We start from the raw sequence: 15,916 nt of genomic DNA, 5'->3' as shown, positions 1-15,916 counted from the left end.
TGCAAAACATTTTTTTATACAAAATTAGTTAATAGCTAGTTAATTTTTAGAGAGCTGAGGAATAAAACTCATAGGCTCATTATTAGCACAAAACAGACTCACTATAAAGAACAAATAATAGAAAATAAAAGCAACACTCAAAAACTCTGGAAAACCCTAAAAGAACTAGATGCAAGAGATAAAATCAAAAGCAATAAATGCAGTAATATAGGTCTGAAAATTAATGACGAGATGGTATTCGACCAAAAATTGGTTGCAAATAAATTCAATGATTATTTCACAAATGTCGCAGCAGATCTGGTCTCCAAATTGCCATTGGCACCTGGGATTTATGACATAGACAGGGTCAGGGAGTTTTATGGGAAACAATGAGTGTGTTCCAACTCATTCTCCCTGCAGAAGGTAGAGGTGGAGGTGGTCTATGAGATGCTGTCCAAGATCAATCGATAGTGGGAAGCTGTGTGGAATGGTACTACTGGACTTACGGAGAGCATTCGACACAGTGAACCACACTAGACTTCTCAACAAGCTTGAGGTCCTGGGGGCAGACAGGGCAGCATGCAAATGGTTTAAATCCTACCTAACGGACCGCGAACAGAGGGTAGAGGTAAATGGTGTTTTGTCTGATTCAAGCTTCATGAAATGTGGTGTTCCTCAGGGAAGCATTCTAGGCCCAGCACTGTTTTTGGTATACGTGAATGATATGACAGACGCCTGTAACTGTGATTTGTTCTTGTATGCCGATGATTCGGCTCTGCTGATGTCCCATAAGGATCAATCCACACTAGAGAGTTCCCTGAGCGAGGAATTGACTAATGTTAATTCCTGGCTTATAGATAACAAGTTATCTTTACACACAGGGAAGTCAGAATCTATTCTATTTGGTTCTAAAATCAAATTAGGAAAGAGCCCTGATTTCAACGTCAAATTAAATTCTGACTTCATAGAAGCAAAAACATCGGTGAAATACCTGGGTTGTATCTTGGAGGGTAACCTAGATGGTCGAAATATGGCCAGCAAGGTACTGAGCAAAGTCTCCGGACTGACTAAATTTCTGGCAAGGACCCTCAAATCCCTCAAAACAAAACTACAGTCAGCTCAGAATAGACTGATCAGGGTCATTCTAGGGTTAGGACCCAGATCCCATATAGGTAGGAACCAGTTTAGAGAACTCAACTGGCTCCCAGTAGAGTCCAGGGTAACCATGGCCAGATTGACCATGGTTCATAAGATAATATATGGCGAGGTCCCCATATTTTTAGCGGCGCTAGCCGCTCTATACCTTTAGGTATAGAGCGGATCCTGCTCTATACCTGACTTTGTCCGTGTTCACCGTCAACGTTCTGATTGGTCAGACCCGTCAACGTTCTGATTGGTCAGTCCCGTCAACGTTCTGATTGGTCAGACCCGTCAACGTTCTGATTGGTCAGACCCGTCAACAAAGTGATTGGTCAAGCTTCACGTGACATGGCTATAAACACATTATAAACACATATCGATGACATAATGTATCAAAGGCGCCGCTACCTTCACACAGGGTGTGATTTTTAAAGACATGTTTTACTCAGAGAAGTGAAGTACACCATTTTTTCACCAGAGCCAGTGTAGCAGACGTGAGCCTTCCGGCTATTAAAAGTAAAGTAGGCAGGGAATCATTTACTTACATAGGAGCCACACAGTGGAATGACCTCGAAAACAGTGTCAAACTGACAACAAATCTGAGGACTTTTAAATACAAAACTAAAGCATGTCTATTAGAAAAGGTTCCCCTATAGAGGGTCTTTAGACTAGGAAAGATAAGGTAGCACTTGTTTGTGTACTGTGTATGTTACTTGTGTTCTTGTATTGTGTGTATGTATGTACTGTGAATGTTACTTGTGTTTTGTATTGTTGTGTAATGTGTACTGTGTCTGTACTGTGTATGTCACTTGTGTCTATGTAGTGTTACGTTAGTTACATGTGTTGTATTGTAAAGTATTTTTAATGTATTGATTGTTAATTGTAAGAGGACCTCAACGGAAATAAGTCTCAGGACTTTCTTGTGTTATCCTCGAACTGCGGTGACCATGTGGTTTTGGCTTTTCAAATAAATCAAATCAAATAAAAAAAAAAAATAGCCCAGTTAGACTCTTCACATTGTATGTCCGACAGAAATTTCAGAGCTTAAATCAACATGTAAATATGAAATAAATGCATAAACATGTAGTAAAATATAAGGTTAGAGCTAACATTTGCTAGCATTGCTAACCAAATCCTCAGTTTCCATCCAAACATCGCGAAATCGCGGTAAAATCCGCTATTTGTACCCGATAGTTTTGAAAGGTATCACTAGTCTGTTGGCTTGTGTCTAATGTAAATGTCAAATAAAGATGTATAAACAATCATATTTTGTTAAAACTGTTGTGAAAAGGTATCTTTGTTCCTCCTGCACACTGGAACCAGCCGGTTCCAGCAGGGGGCAGTGGCAAATGCTTGGTCTCAGAGAGCATACATAACAAAGAGAGCCTAACCCTAACATAGAGTTTTTTAACATAGAGTTTAACATAGAGAGTTTAACATAGAGTTAAAAATAATAGAGAGGGCACCCGAAATCTCCTCCCATCCACTTGCATTGAGTTGCTCACCCAGCGCATGGGCCTAAATCACCCCTTCTTCCGGGTTGGACATTTGGTGGGCGCGGCCTATTTTGGGCCCAGTGCGTCACTTCTGTGACGCGTTTTGCGTCACAGAAGCGCGCAGCCCCGTGCGCAAGCTCGTGCGCATGCTCGTGAGTCGAGCCCATTGGTCGAAACCGTTTCGCTTGTTCGTGTTGGGCCCCCTAAGCTGCAGTACCATGAATGGCCAGCATGTCCATTTGGCTTCAATGAAACTACTGGGTTCTGGGGGCTTGAACTAGCCTGACACTCAGCCTGAATTTTCATTTCGTTTCACTCCATTATTCAGTCTGAAAGCCCTCTCAATGCAGCCGATTGCTGAGATGGGGGCGTGGCCAAAGTTTTTTTTTTCAAAGACTCTTTGGCGATTGGTTCATACTGGATTATCCCGATCCCGATTCGTCGAACAGATTTTCAACCGAGGCTGAGACCTCCTATGAGAGCGTCACCAGACCAGAATCGCCTGAACATATTTTTTTAATGGCCGTGGCTAGTGATTCACGGGCTGGAGCCAGGCTAGGCTTGAACCGTAACCCTGTAAACAAAGAATATGTAAATCCCGCTATGCATGATGGTATTGATAGCCCAGTAGTACTATCTCTGAATGAGATCTATTCAACTGGTCTTTTCTCTACTGAAGAGTTTTAAGTTGACTTCAGTTCTATAAGCTGTAGTTTCAAAACACTCAATCTTATTACCAATATATCATTATTTTGCTATGATTCCCTGCTTTCATATGACATATGAAAATGACAAAATGAAAATGAAAAAATGCTAGATGACTGTCTCCTAGTCAAATTTGGTCACCTATTTGGTGCACTGATCACACAAAACATGGCACAAACAGTGTTCAGGTCTGATAAGAGAATAGTCTCATCAACAAACTGAAAGGAAAACATTGCTCTGATCAGCGAACATTAGGACTGGATTTGAAGGCCACATAGTAAAAGTCTATTAAGTATTCATTTACTTTCAATCATTTTAATCAGCAAAGCAAACAGTCCGCGTCGTTGTAAAAAGAGTGTCGGCAGCGGGAAACGATACCAGGAGGTTAGGGTTGTCAGTCTAATGATTAGTGAGGCACGCCACCAGACCAGGTGCTGTAATGAGGTTTCAGGCTGTGTTGATTTACATTTAGTTTTAGTCATATTTTAGTCATCTGAAATGTTTTAGTTTTTAAATATCATAAGATTTTAGTCGACTAAATCTACATTTGAATTAGTCGACTAAAATGTGTTTTGGTGGTGCCTTGATGGCGTCGTAATGGCTGATTTTACACTTGGTTGCATGCTGAAAATAGCAGATCTACAAGCTCACAACGCGTCGTGCTGCGACGCGTTGTGAGCTTGTAGATCTGCTATTTTCACTTGTCTTTTAGTTCTACTGGATCTCTTCTCCACTAGTCCCTCACTAACATTTTAGTCTAGTTTCCATTTGTTGACGAAATTGTCAATATATTTAGTCTTAGTTTTAGTCATCACAGCTTAGTCTTTATTTAGTTTATATTTAGTTTTCGTCAGTGAAAAAAGGTTTTCATCATAGTTTTAATTGACTAAATCAACCCTGGTTTCAGTCTGTATTAGAATGTGTTGAATGTGATGCTGAAAGGCAGCTCCGCCTTCATCACAGAAGTGGGCGTGGTTATAGCACAAGAGGTTTTGGAATGACGCGGTTCAGTGCCTTGCTCAAGGACACTTTAATTATGAAGCCAGGAAGAGCCGGGAACCTGAACCTGTAAACTGAACTCACAGACGCTCCTCTGATCCAAGTCTCATTACATCTCACTGATGATACCATCATGTCATGTGATCAAAGTTACTTCAGAGGGGTGTGTGTTGTGTGTGTGTGTGTGTGTGTGTGTGTGTGTGTGTGTGTGTGTGTGTGTGTGTGTGTGTGTGTGTGTGTGTGTGTGTGTGTGTGTGTGTGTGTGTGTGTGTGTGTGTGTGTGTGTGTGTGTGTGTGTGTGTGGTTGAACTCACCACTGAAGCTTATGACTGGAATTTCACTTCCTGATTCACTCAGCAGCCAATCAGAATTATTCTTTTATTAAACATCACCAGTTACGAGAGAGAGAGAGAGAGAGAGAGAGAGAGAGAGAGAGAGAGAGAGAGAGAGAGAGAGAGAGAGAGAGAGAGAGAGAGAGAGAGAGAGAGAGAGAGAGAGAGAGAGAGAGAGAGATAGGGGGGGGGGGGAGAGATATTTTGATTTGCTTGTTACAAAGTTTCTCAGAATTACTACACATTTCTTGTAGTGTGTGTGTGTGTGTGTGTGTGTGTGTGTGTGTGTGTGTGTGTGTGTGTGTGTGTGTGTGTGTGTGTGTGTGTGTGTGTGTGTGTGTGTGTGTGTGTGTGTGTGTGTTCAGCGTCACTGGTAAAATGCTGTTCATGTTCATTAAACATCAATCCAAGCCTCATTACATCTCACTGCTGACACCAACAAATGTATTTAAAAAGACACTGGTCATGTGATCAAAGTGTCACATGAGAGGTGTGTGTGTGTGTGTGTGTGTGTGTGTGTGTGTGTGTGTGTGTGTGTGTGTGTGTGTGTGTGTGTGTGTGTGTGTGTGTGTGTGTGTGTGTGTGTGTGTGCGTGCGTGCGTGCGTGCGTGCGTGCGTGCGTGCGTGCGTGCGTGCGTGCGTGCGTGCGTGTGTGTCATTTGTTTGTAGTGTGCATCTATTTGTTTTTATATAATAACAGTAAATATAAATGTATATATTATATAATAACATAAATATAATGTACTTACTTTCTGGGATCGCTTCAATGAAGTACAGAGGAGAGGATGAGGAGGGTGGCTGTAATCTTCATCATCACTGATCAAAACTGAACTGTATTTAATAGATGAGAATAAACAGATGAGAATAAACAGATCAGAATAAACAGATCAGAATAAACAGATCAGAATAAACAGATGTTTACTGAAAGAGAAGTTCTGGAGTCTGAAAGAGAATGAAGGAGGACTTGTTCTGTAGTTTAGAATAATCAGCCAATCAGATTAAAGATATGATGTTACATCATCTGTTTCCAGAAAGACGACAGTCTGGATTATTGCACATATCATGAACAGTATATAGCTGCTGCTTCATAAGTAATCAACAAACTATACTAAACACTGGGCAAACATTGGCCAAATTGTCAATTGATATGAGAAAGAGCAACATTTTTGAAAATAGCCGATCTACAAGCTCTTTTAGAGCATGTAGATCTATTTATCTGTGAGAACTGAGTCAAACTAAAAGTAATGCCTCAACTCCTACAATTCCAAGTCTTTTTCAGGGTGGGGGGTCCCGAGTTCAAATAGGATTATTTTGGGGGGTCCCAAGCTCAAATAAGATTATTTTGGGGGTCCCAAGTTCAAATAGGATTATTTTGGGGGGTCCCGAGTTCAAATAGGATTATTTTGGGGGGTCCCCAGTTCAAATATGATTATTTTGGGGGTCCCCAGTTCAAATATGATTATTTTGGGGAGTCGCGGTCTGAAAAGATTGAGAACCACTGGTTTATTGCAGATCAATCAGTGAAAAACAACACAGGTAAATCAGCACATTCTTAAATGTATGTTTATCTGGGATGTATAATATATTCTTAACTTTAAAAAAAAAAACATTTTGAAACGTTATCTCCAGTTGACAGCAGCTGAGCTTTAAAATACATGAAAGTGGAACATTAAATCATTGCATTTGTACACATTATATTATCAGGTTAGATTTAATTAACGGATGTCATGTTGATTAACTTTCGTCTCATACAGTATTTATGGTGATTCATTTTGTAACTGTGAAAGGTTCTCTATGAATAAACATACTGATTCAATCCCAATGTGTCCATTGTGTAGAAACAAGAGGGGACCATAGACGCCTTAACAGACGACGTCACACTGATACGAAACAGTATGCGCACGCAGGTCGGCAGCAAAAGAACCCCACCACTCATAAGATGCAATGTAAAAGTGGTCACAGTCTCACGTGTAAAAATGCATCCCATCACACTTTCAGATGCTGTTTTTCTCCCAGTGTGGAGGAAGAATGCTTAGGATTTTTACTGTGATCTCTCGCTCTTGAAATATATAATCCTTGGTTTCTGTTGTGTGTAAACAATAATAACAATTCAAAGCAGTTGTCCTCAAAACTCCACCTCCAGTGGCTGTCATGAGAACGGAGGGAGCGCTCTATGATCATGGCATCAGAACCTACTTGGCTCGCGCAGCTGCAGCCCGTCAAGACTAATTTATGCTCCGTCCCGCGAAGGTGTCGCGCGCAGAGAACGGCCGAGAATAGCAGATCTCCAAGCTCACAGCGGTTGCATCCGTGACGCGGTTGTGAGCTTGTATGTCAGCTGTTCTCGGTGCGCTATACCGTTGCGCGATGAAGTATATATGTGTCGCCAGGGCGCACCCCACTAGCCTACACACAGAGGAGGTTGAATGAACTGAAACAAGCTCACCCCAAAACAGCAGGTTTGGGGATCTGTTGGGAATTGATTACATGAAGCAGTCACCTGTGCGTCCAGTCTCAATGTTTGTAAACAAATAATTGGTCTTACACCCTACCGGTGTAAGGTGGCCATTACACCCTACCGGTGTAAGGTGGCTGGGGCTTCTATAGCACAAAACATATCAACGTAAGTGGATGGACGAAATGCAGGCACTGAACGTATAATATTTTAATAAACCTCTGGCACCCAATGTGTTAACATTATGTCTCTCTCCATAACAATGTAACCAATCAACTAGAGTGCAAAAAAAACATGTAAATGCAACTGATACAGAACTCTGCTGCTAGATGACTCACTGATACAACTGATACAGAACTCTGCTGCTAGATGACTTACTAATAATATGAAAAAACAGGACCCTATCACACCCATACTATTAGCCGCCCTTCATTGGCTGCCTGTGAGCTCCAGGAGTGATTTAAAAATGTTTACTTATTACTTATAAAGCCCTGCTTGGGCTGGCCCCTACTTATACACAAATCCACAGAGCGCTGCCCTGTAGGTGGCGCCACCATTGCTGCGGTGTCAGACTCAGTCAGTCTGCTGCTGTGGTGTCAGTCAGCTGCAGTCACTGACTGCTCACGTTACTCTTTTACCTGGCTGTCACTGGCTGTCAGTTTGGTGACTTTGTTTTTCACAACCAAGTTAGTGTTAGTTAGTAAAAGTTAGTGATAAACCAAGCAGGTAAAGAGTAACGTCAACAGACGGACAGAACCGCAGCAGCAGCAGCAGCTGACTGAGTCTGACACCACAGCAATGGCGGCGCCACCTACAGGGCAGCGCTTCTTAGATCCTCAGATAAGGCCCTCCTGGAGGTCCCTAATACTCACCTAGTAACCCGGGGGGATCGGGCCTTCACTGCCCGGGCTCCTAGGCTGTGGAACACACTGCCGGTGCAGCTGAGGTTAAGCACCATCCATGCCTCTGTTTAAATCACTTCTGAAAACCTACCTCTACACTAAGTGTTTTTATTCATTGTTTTGACTGTACACACCCTAATGTTGTTATTTTGTTTAATCAAACTGTTTTTCTATGTTGTGTTGTTTTTAATCTTGCTCTGTTCAGCACTTTGTAACTTTGTTTTTGAAAGGTGCTACAGTATAAAAATAACATTCATTATCATTATAGCATCATGAGCAGGAGTTATGGTGAGTTCTGGGTGTGAGGCCTTAGTAGTAACCTGAGCAGTTTGTTTTGAGCAGTGGTGGAAAAAGTACTCAAATGTTTTAATGAGGCGCAGTTTACGGAGCTAGTTCAGGCCAGGTAACTCAAGGGATTGGGCCAACCGATCAGGTGACTAGTCACATGCACTTTTCTCCTGGTCGGTGGGTTATAAGTAATGCTCTGCCTACCTGTTCTTTCTGGTTGCGTTGTCCTGCCGAGCTTGCTGTAGGCTATCTGCTGCCTTCGCTTGCCTGCGTATGCTGCTAACCATGAATAGTCTCATCCAGCATCCACCTGTAGGCTCTGTTTCTAGATTCCCGTGGGGGTCTTTATTCATTCCCTGTAAATGCTATTTGGCATGTAACATTTATTAAAAATGTTATTTTACAGGGAGTGAATGGATTCAGAGACCTGACGCCAAACTATGCTTCTTATGCTTTCTATATCTATGCTCAAGCTTGCTCAATAAATATATATTCTAATCCAATCCAACAGTTGTCTGACTGAACTTAAGTAAAAGTATCAATACTGTAATGTAAAAGTACTACGTTACAATAAAAAAATGATTTGAGTAAAAGTAAATTACAAAATGATTGGTCTCCAAATATACTTAAAGTACCAAAAGTAAAAGTTCTAAAATGTTTGAAAATAGCCGATCTACAAGCTCACAACGCGTCGCGATGCAACGCGTTGTGAGCTTGTAGATCTGCTATTTTCAAATAGCCTAGGTATAAAATAGGGCTAAAGTGGTTAATGTATGTTTTATAATGTAATCATTTATATCTGCACTTGTTTTTCTCCAAATAATTGTAATGGAGTAAAAGTACAATATTAGCCTCTGAGATGTAGTGGAGTAGAAGTAAAAGTATTGAACTTTACACCACTGAGTATAATGAACAGGGGGTTAGGTGAGTTCTGGGTGTGAGGCCTATAGTAGTAACCTAACCTGACCTGTTTGTTTACAGAGGGTCTGAAGCTTTGTTTTTAATGCCTTTGTGGTGCTAAAGTAAGTCACAATGACATTGGATGAGTGAGTGCTCCTGCTAGTGTCCTCAGTGTGTTCCTGCTGAACCACAGAGGAGATCCTGAAGACAAAACCTCTTCTTTGGTTGACTTTTATCATTACTTTATTCCACTGGAGACGTTGTCCTCTAAGATAGAACCCAGGTAGGTCATTATTTCATCTTTCCTTGTGATAACATTGTCACCCTCTTTGGCCTTGTAGAGGTTTATTCTGGACCCCAAAATAATGGATTCAGTTTTTACCCACAGGTGTAATGATAGTGTGTTATCAGTGAGCCAGGTGCAGAAGAAAATATTTGAGTTACAAACGTTTGCTTTAAAATACATAAGATTTGCACACATTTTCATGATTTTTCAAAAATAGCAGATCTACAAGCTCATGGCGCGGCACCGAGTGCCGCGCCATGAGCTTGTAGATCTGCTATTTTTGAATAGCCAAAGTATGAAACAGTGGCTATACCTCTAATCTATAATGACACAGATGGGTTCCCGAATTGAATGGGTTAATGATGCAAACGATGTCGTCTGTTGAAGCAACACCACGATGTAAAACACATCACACACTACTGACTGTAGAACAGCATTATACAGGATTACTTCTTTAAAGGGATAGTTCACCCCCAAAATGACTTTTCTTTCCTATACATCTAGTCACTCCATGGAGACTTGAATTCATGGATATTTTAGTTTTTGTCACATTACTAACATTCCTGAACCAATAATTTGATGACCGGCAGCGGTTCCGGTAGGAGACACAAAGATTCTCCTTTGTGTCTCCTACCGGAACCGCTGCCTACCGGTCCGCTGGGCATCAAATTATTGGCTTAGGAATGAGAGCAAAAAAACTCTCCATGGGGATTAAAATATAACACTAGTTACTAAATACTAAGAATAAATACTAATCCATAGAAAACTGCTGGTGTGAGAATAATAATAATTATAATTATGTATTCATGTTCATTACAACAGATTTATTCAAACCACTGCTGATTGGAAATGTACTTTTTATCATGTACAGAAGATTATTATTAGTATTCATGGCTCATGTTACACATAGAAAAATAATTCTTCTTTAAAAGGTTATTAAAGGGATATTTCACTTTCAAAAAAACTTTGGGTCATTTTATCGTCTCCTGAGGTTAAATATTTTTGGGGGAAAATGAAAAAAAATAAATGAAAAAAGTAATCGAAAAAACATGGCCCCCTCACGTATTAGGAGGGTAGGGTGAGTCTCCAGAACCAAGGACGGGTGTTTTGATGAATCTAACATGTTAAAAATGGAGTTTGAAGTTATAATGGGTTTGTATAGGAAGGGGGCGTGTCTGATAAAATGTATATCAAATATCTAAATACTGAATCAAGCAACTTAAAAACGGTCTGGGGGCTCACAAAAGCCTGAGTAGACGATAAAATGACCCAAAGTTTTTTTGAAAGTGAAATATCCCTTTAAGAACCATATTATTTAGTGAATGCTTTGTCATTTTCCTCACAAGCTCTAGGGAAACTTTTATGTATGTATTATTATGCTGTGGAATATAGTTTATTGTATTATCTGTATTATGCAGTGGATAGTAACTGATTGTAAGTAATGTATAGGTTGTGTAATGTTCTCTCTCTCAGAGCTAGAAGCATGACGTCATGGTTCCAGTGCACCAGACAACACCTGTGCATGGGCTTCCTGTTCCTCCTGTGTTTGCTGTGGTATCTGATGTTCTACAACCTGGACATCAACCTGACCTCCTTCAGCATCTGTAAGAAGGAGAAGGTCTCCAGACCAGGACCAGACACGTCCCTTCAGCTCCTCAAGCCAAACTGCACCACACCACCAGACAAGCAGATGGTTCCACAGTCCGTTCACACAGAGAACCACGTTCTGATATTGATGTGGTTCTGGCCGTTTGGCCACAAGGTTGATTTCAGGTCAGTGGTGTTAAGTAACTAAGTACATTTACTCAAGTGCTGTACTTAAAGGGATAGTTCACCCCAAAAAATACTTTTTTTGTCTTTTGCTTTGACTGTATTACTATGTATAGACTCAGGGGGTCCCTGCTAGGGGCTTGACTGTATTACTATGTATAGACTCAGGGGGTCCCTGCTAGGGGCTTGACTGTATTACTATGTATAGACTCAGGGGGTCCCTGCTAGGGGCTTGACTGTATTACTATGTATAGACTCAGGGGGTCCCTGCTAGGGGCTTGACTGTATTACTATGTATAGACTCAGGGGGTCCCTGCTAGGGGCTTGACTGTATTACTATGTATAGACTCAGGGGGTCCCTGCTAGGGGCATGACTGTATTACTATGTATAGACTCAGGGGGTCCCTGCTAGGGGCATGACTGTATTACTATGTATAGACTCAGGGGGTCCCTGCTAGGGGCATGACTGTATTACTATGTATAGACTCAGGGGGTCCCTGCTAGGGGCTTGACTGTATTACTATGTATAGACTCAGGGGGTCCCTGCTAGTGGCTTGACTGTATTACTATGTATAGACTCAGGGGGTCCCTGCTAGGGGCATGACTGTATTACTATGTATAGACTCAGGGGGTCCCTGCTAGGGGCTTGACTGTATTACTATGTATAGACTCAGGGGGTCCCTGCTAGGGGCATGACTGTATTACTATGTATAGACTCAGGGGGTCCCTGCTAGGGGCATGACTGTATTACTATGTATAGAATCAGGGGGTCCCTGCTAGGGGCTTGACTGTATTACTATGTATAGACTCAGGGGGTCCCTGCTAGGGGCTTGACTGTATTACTATGTATAGAATCAGGGGGTCCCTGCTAGGGGCTTGACTGTATTACTATGTATAGACTCAGGGGGTCCCTGCTAGGGGCTTGACTGTATTACTATGTATAGAATCAGGGGGTCCCTGCTAGGGGCTTGACTGTATTACTATGTATAGACTCAGGGGGTCCCTGCTAGGGGCTTGACTGTATTACTATGTCTAGGGGAGACAATGAGTTTCATCCTGGCATTTGTCAAGGCCGCTCTTGCAGAACTGCAAGAGAAGACTGGCCAATCACAGCGCGTCCTCGCCAGACATGCATGCAGAGACTCTTGGGTAATGAAGTCAAAGACGTTGCTGCCATGTTATTTGTGTCCAAAGTGGACACTGATACCCCAAACTACATAGTGCTGCTTTAACACTTCATTTTCATGCAGAGTGTTGTTTTGTTTCTGTTGAAATGCATTAAAAGAAAGATTTTTTAAAATTAATATCAGTAATTAACCTAACTCCATAATGTGAACAAAAAATTCCATATCTCAAAATATTAGAATATTACATGAGACCACTGAGGAAGAAGTTATATGGCTGCTTATATCTAACCTTTATATTTTACCATCACTTATAATACTTCTACAATACATTATGATAAGAGTAAGAGTCTAAATGTCTCCGCTAGGTCTAATAGCTATTATTTTGGTATAGCCTATCTTGTTATGGTTCACACACACACACACACGCACACGCACACGCACACGCACACGCACACACACACACACACACACACACACACACACACACACACAGGTGTATATGTAACAGGGAGACCTGTCTCCATTCAGGCTTCTGTGTCCACGCCCCAATTACTCAGGTGTAAGTAGTCACTGATTAGCCCCTCCCCTATAAAGCCTGGTGCTCATTCACTCATCCCTGCTTGGCTCTCTGTAGGCACTGGCTTGTCTGAACAAGGTAGACAATAGATTGTTGTTTTGCTTTTAAACTATGTGTTTAGAACATTGTATTTATTGTTAATGGTCCTATGTTCCTCCTCTCTGCCTCAGTGTTGAGGTTGAGGATCAGAGGCCAAGAGGCTGTTTGTAGGCCAGGTGTTAGGGCCAAACCTCACCTAACCTGAGGTACGTAGAGTAATGTTTCCTTTGTATATATTGTGTCCTCATATTGTGGTTCTAACATAATTCTGTAGGTAGGCTTGTGTACTACTGCCATGCATCAGGTGCCCTGCCCTATACACACAGACCTTGACTGTTGAGGTACTATAGTGTTCTGTATTTTCAATTGAATGTATTTTGGTGTATAATTATAATGCCTTGTAGGGGCTAACTGTTGTTTTATAGGTGCTCCTTAGCTCTGTTGCTGCCTTTGTCCCTTTGTTAGATCCTTATTTCTTATGCATTGTATTTTATTTTCATTGATAACCCAACTGTCACTGTCATTTATATTGCTAATTGTCATTTCTTGTACCCTGATAGTTGAAGGCGACCGCAGTCGCACTGTGGGATAGAACTGTCTTCTATGCACTGCATGCTGTGTGTGTGTGTGTGTGTGTGTGTGTGTGTGTGTGTGTGTGTGTGTGTGTGTGTGTGTGTGTGTGTGTGTGTGTGTGTGTGTGTGTGTGTGTGTGTGTGTGTGTGTGTGTGTGTGTGTGTGTGTGTGTGTGTGTGTGTGTGTGTGTGTGTGTGTGTGTGTGTGTGTGTGTGTGTGTGTGTGTGTGTGTGTGTGTGTGTGTGTGTGGTTTGTAGTGTGTACCTAACCCACCAATAGTGTGTAAGTGTGCTTTTGAAGTGTTTGAACCCTCTCTCGACTAACCCCTCTATCTCTCCTCCCCCTACAGTCTGACTGTGGCTTCTCTTGTGTATTTTATGATATAGTGCTTTTCTACCTTTTTAACATTAAATTGTGTTTAATTAAAATGTAACTTCCATTTGGGGAGGAAATATTATCCTGTTGGGTTTATAATAAATATACTTGATTATCTTGAAGCACGTCTTTGCTCCATTCATTTACAAAAAAAAACTTGTGTTGCAATTCAGTGTGGTTACTTTAGCACTTTAATTGATTCCTTGGATGAAACTCCCAAGGTGGCGTAGTCGAAGTTACTGATCTGTTATATTTCTGCCATGGTTACACATGCATTCAGTCACACTGTATCTTTCTATACACTGTAAGTTATCAAAGCTACCTTGCTTAGTTGTAGTGTTGACTAGATTATACAACACCAATAACAAAATAAATGATCATAAATAAAGCAACAGGTTGAGATTGTATGCTGCTCTGTTAAATAGCTCTATTGTGATAATCTTTACTAAAGAGTGTTTGTTCAGTAGCAGTGTTAAATAGCTCTATATTGTGATAGTAATCATTACTATAGTGTTTGTTCAGTAACAGTGTTAAATAGCTCTATATTGTGATAGTAATCATTACTATAGTGTTTGTTCAGTAACAGTGTAAAATAGCTCTATATTGTGATAGTAATCATTGCTATAGTGTTTGTTCACTAACTGTGTTAAATAGCTCTATAGTGATTGTAATCATTGCTATAGTGTTTGTTCAGTAACAGTGTAAAATAGCTCTATACTAAACAAATGCATTTTCAGTTCGGGATACCAATCTTATCCAATCAGAAGAGAGAACTCACACAGGATACACATTAAACAAGTGGAATTGGAAGTGATGAAACTTAAACTGGAACACTAACATTGAAGCTGATGAATGGGCACTCTCTCTTGATTGGCTGAAATTGGCAACCCACCTGCAGTGAAATTTAAGCGAACATGAGGCACAATGATGTTTTCTCATTCCTTTATTGATATTGTGACATTCCATTCAAACCAAGCAAATTAAAGCCAAAATCGAACATCTGAACTTCAAACCATTCATGATCAGGGTCGCAGATCCCAGGTGGGAAGGAGGGGACATGTCTGACATGTTCCTCCAATACAATTATTTATAAATAAATGATATAATTTAAAATATGTATTTACAAGAAAGTGATTCCACTTTTTTGAAGGTTTTGTTCTTGCCACCCGTGTGTCCTGATCATCAACTGCCAAATACATCATCACTTGTCCACAGAGCTGTTAACTAGTTTAATGAGTGAAGTTTAGTCAATATGAACGGATAGAAACAACAGTGGAGCTGAAAAACGGAAAGATAAAAAATTATGACCAAGGAATATCCAAACTGTCGGAATTATACACATTTTTTTCTTTAAACACGACTACTATTCATTTTAATTTTTATTATAATTTTCGTTCAATTGTTGGTTGCTGGCTTGTTGATTCTGTCTTGTTTTATTTATTTATTAGTAAGTATGTTGTCTTATGTGTCTAGTGTTGTGCACTTAATTGTTAAAAAATCAATGAAAACATTGAAAGAGAACTCATCATGTCACTGTCACACCCAGCGCGTGCGTGACATTCCGTTCATGTTTGAGTATCATGAGACTCCACGATGAGCAGTAGAAGAGAAAAAACTAACTTTGCATCGGTTATAATAGACGATTTTCAAACTTACACAGGCTCCCATTATGCCAACGGAGGGGGTCGCCAGACCCGACGACAGGGGACTCTCTGGAATAACTCAATGTCCCTTTCAATGTTGGTGAGTGATTAGCGACACATCAAATATAACACTTAAAATGTCCGGATCTCTCCTTTAACCCTAACCTTAACCCGACAGGTCCTTAGACACCAGGGGCGATTTTTTTTTTAATAATACTTAAAAAAAAACAAACCTTATGAAGTCAATGCAAGCTTCCACGGAGCGAAAAAGCGAAGCGAAAAAGCGTCTTTTATTTATTCGGAACATGTCCGAATTTTGCGTATATTCGC

At 40.8% G+C, this 15,916-nt stretch overlaps 1 protein-coding gene across 2 annotated transcripts in view; it reads right to left on the bottom strand.

Annotated features, from left to right (window-relative positions):
• The window catches only part of LOC311042851 (H-2 class II histocompatibility antigen, E-S beta chain-like), a 39,261-nt gene that overhangs the window by 13,700 nt on the left and 9,645 nt on the right, over positions 1-15,916 (bottom strand). The gene's annotated exons all lie outside the window — the stretch shown is intronic.

This window comes from Gymnoscopelus microlampas (genome assembly GCF_963454915.1).
Source record: "Gymnoscopelus microlampas genome assembly, chromosome: 4".
NCBI lineage: Eukaryota > Metazoa > Chordata > Actinopteri > Myctophiformes > Myctophidae > Gymnoscopelus > Gymnoscopelus microlampas.
Note: the sequence above shows the minus strand (reverse complement) of the source record. Positions and strands in the feature narration are given on the sequence as shown.